Below are 3,353 nucleotides of genomic sequence, written 5' to 3'. Positions count from 1 at the left end.
GCTGGCTAGCCTCGTAAGTATTTTTGGCTGTTGTCGTAAATGAGTGGGCGGGCGGCGGTCTACAGTGCTATTGTTAGTGTTGTTGGGTGTGAAGTTTTGGTTGTGTTCGTACGTGTCCGGGTTGCTTTGATTTGGCGGGCGTACTTTTGTGGCTTTGCTCTCAGTTCGTTGGTTGCTTGATTAGAGCCAAAAATCTGGTGTCGGGAGTATTGAGTATTAACTAAGTACAGCGTACACTAAGTAGTATTAGTGTGCCGACATGTGATTGGTTTTAGTGTGCGACACTTGATTCTTTACACTGATTTAATTTGAAGCTGAGTAAAAGTGGCGGTCGGGCAGGCTTAAGATTTGACTTAAGAGATTACGTTGGTTATAGACACTAAAAATTTCTTAGTTTTAAAAGTAACACAAGAAGTTATTTCGAAGAAGAATTTGTCCATCCCAAAATAATATAAAAGTAAGAAGCTTTTCAAGATTATGATTATTACATTTTGATCTTTCACTTTATTCTAAAGCTCTCATTGATAAGACTATATATATTTGAAATTTTGGAAAAGTGCCTTTAAAATAAAAATGAATTTTTGAAATACATTTTGAAATAGATGATATTCGCTAATCCATCAAAGCTTTTTTAAAGTCTTACTGCCTATTGTGAGCTTTCACTTTGCAAGACAATTTTTCAAAGCTTTAACTTTATTCATACCTTTTAACTGTTCTAGACAATAAATCACAAAAATTAGTTCTTCAAAGCACAATATCTAGAAGCAATCAAACTTTCACATAAACTCTATATGGCAAAGTTTTCTAGTTCCGATTAAATAAAATGTTATAATTCGCCAAAACAAAAAAGGTTACAAAACTGTACTAAAGTCGAAAAGTTTATAAAAGGAAATTCAAAATTTTGCTAAGTATTTTAAGCTTCCGCTTGATACTAAAGCTTTGATAAGCTTTCATTGATATTCATATTAAAATTGTTTTGACATAAATATTATATATTCGCTTATTTATAGAGCTTTTTTGAATCTACCCTACCCATTGTAAGCTTTCACTCTATATAAAAGCTTTTTGAAGTTTTAATTTTACCTTTCATTGATAAGACTATAAATGTTTTGTGTGCTTTCCTTTATATCAAAATTGATTTCTGAAATACATCTTAAATATTCGCTAATTTGTCGACCTTTTTTGAATATATACTACCTGTTTTGAGCTTTCACTCTATAGAAAAGCTTTTTAAAGTTCAAATTTTATTCAGACCATTTAACCGTATCCTATAATGAGTGCTAAAAAGGGGTTCTGAAAATACATTTTCTAAATGCTATCGAGCTTTCACTTGAACTCTATTCCACTTTAGTTTCTGGTGTTTTTTCCTAACATTTTCCTACAGACATATTTTAAAATATACAAAGCTTTATTCTAAAACAATTGTGAGCTTTCGCTTAATTTTCCTGTTTGTAAGACCGATTCTTTACCCCTAACGAATTCACTAACAAGCTACTTGTTTAAGTAAAAAGACTATTTAATATTCTACACTAGCTCAAAGTTTAAGAAAATGCATATCTGCCAATCAAATTTAATTTCAGTATTTTCCAAATTACACAAAAAAGCACTCAAAAGAAATGTTCAAAGTTCCAGAACACCAACTTACCATTGCCACTTAAGACACATAAGAAGAACTTCGTTAAATGCACTTTGAGTACATTTTTTGCATTCATTGCCACAAAGCTTTCGCTGCTCACGCGAAAGCTAGCTGACGCTGACTTTGCACTGATAAGACACAAATTAAATTAATTGCATACTTTTTGCGCGGAGAGGTGAGTGATGAGTATTTTACTTCTTATTTGTGGTAAAAGCAGGGAAATGAAGTCGAGCTTAGGTGAAGGTAGCAGGCTTCTGTGTATAAAAGAAAAATTGGAAGACATTGCCGTAGCTAAAAAATAAGAAAAGAAAAGAAAATAAAGCGTGGATTCGTGGTTTTTGTGTGCGGCTACGCTTAAATCTAATTATTTTAATTATACCTTTGTGTGCGAAAGCGCATAGCGCAACTGCCGAAGTAACAACAAGAAGCTTCGAATAAAGATACAAAAAAAGATAGCAGTGGCTAAAAGTTGATTCTAAGCGGAGTGAGTACAGCGATTGCTGCGAGAAATTCTAGTTTCGAAATTTTTATGAATATTTGTTATAATTTGTTTAAATGTAAAAAAATATAAACGGCCTCTGCTATGCAACGCGCCCTGGTATAAATGAATTTGTTAAAACTTTGCCATTTCCAACGTAACTTTTTAATTTTCTGCACCACTTGCGCTACAAAATGCGTTCAAGCGCTGAAAACTAAAAAAACAAAAAAAAAGACAAAAAAACGAGATAATAATAATAAAACGTGCCCTTACGCTCAGCCCCTATGAGCGCAAAAACACACGCACACGCGCGCGAATTAAATAAGTAAGTAAAATGCATTGGACGCCTGGGAAAAATGAGATACATTCCGGAGGCTAGTGAACAGTATGCAAGGCTTGTTGGAATAGCACGTTTGATATGCGCGAAATTGTAATATCCGCCACATTGCACAAGCTGGCGGTGCATTGCCGCCTAAAAGTATGCTGTTGCGTTCACTCAAGCGTGCAATACATTCAAAGAGATACGAAAAGCGAAAAAAGTACAAAGATAAGGGAAAAGTGGCAAAAGAGTTAAAAGTTATGCATTATGTGAAAGCTCATTATAAAAGCTTTCTCTAAACTTTTTTTAGCTTTCACTTTCATGTAAATTAATGAAATTATAACTATAGAAAAAAAGTTAAGAGTTATATATTATGTGAAAGCTCATTATAAAAGCTTTCACTTTTATGTAATTAAAGAAATTATAACTATATTTAAATATATATACTATAAAAAGTTTCCAAACCTATAGGAAACTTTGGTTTTAATTGGATAAAGCTTAAGTTACTAAAAGCTCGATGGTAAGTGAAAATTGTATTTTTAATGACTTTCCAATTTGCTTGCCGGCAATGAGCGTATTTTAAAAATTATCTTTTAAAGCAACTTTCAGAAAGCGAAAAAGCTATCGCCAGAGCAATGAACTTAAATGAGTGGACTTTCCTGTAGTTAGAGAAAACGATCTAGCTTTTTAAGTTTAATTTACTCTCAATTTTCCATAGCATAAGAAAAAAAACTTGTTTCAAGCTTTAAGCTTTATTTACTCTCAATTTTCCATAGTATGAGAAAAACTACTTGTTTCAAGCTTTAAACTTAATTTATTCTAAAGTTTCCGTAGTATGAGAAAAATATCATGCTTCAAGCTTTAAGCCTGATTTACTCTCAATTTTCTGTAATACGACAAAAAGATATTGCTTTGAGCTT

Source organism: Bactrocera neohumeralis, chromosome 4 (genome assembly GCF_024586455.1).
Source record: "Bactrocera neohumeralis isolate Rockhampton chromosome 4, APGP_CSIRO_Bneo_wtdbg2-racon-allhic-juicebox.fasta_v2, whole genome shotgun sequence".
In the NCBI taxonomy this organism is placed as follows: Eukaryota; Metazoa; Arthropoda; class Insecta; order Diptera; family Tephritidae; genus Bactrocera; species Bactrocera neohumeralis.
Note: the sequence above shows the minus strand (reverse complement) of the source record.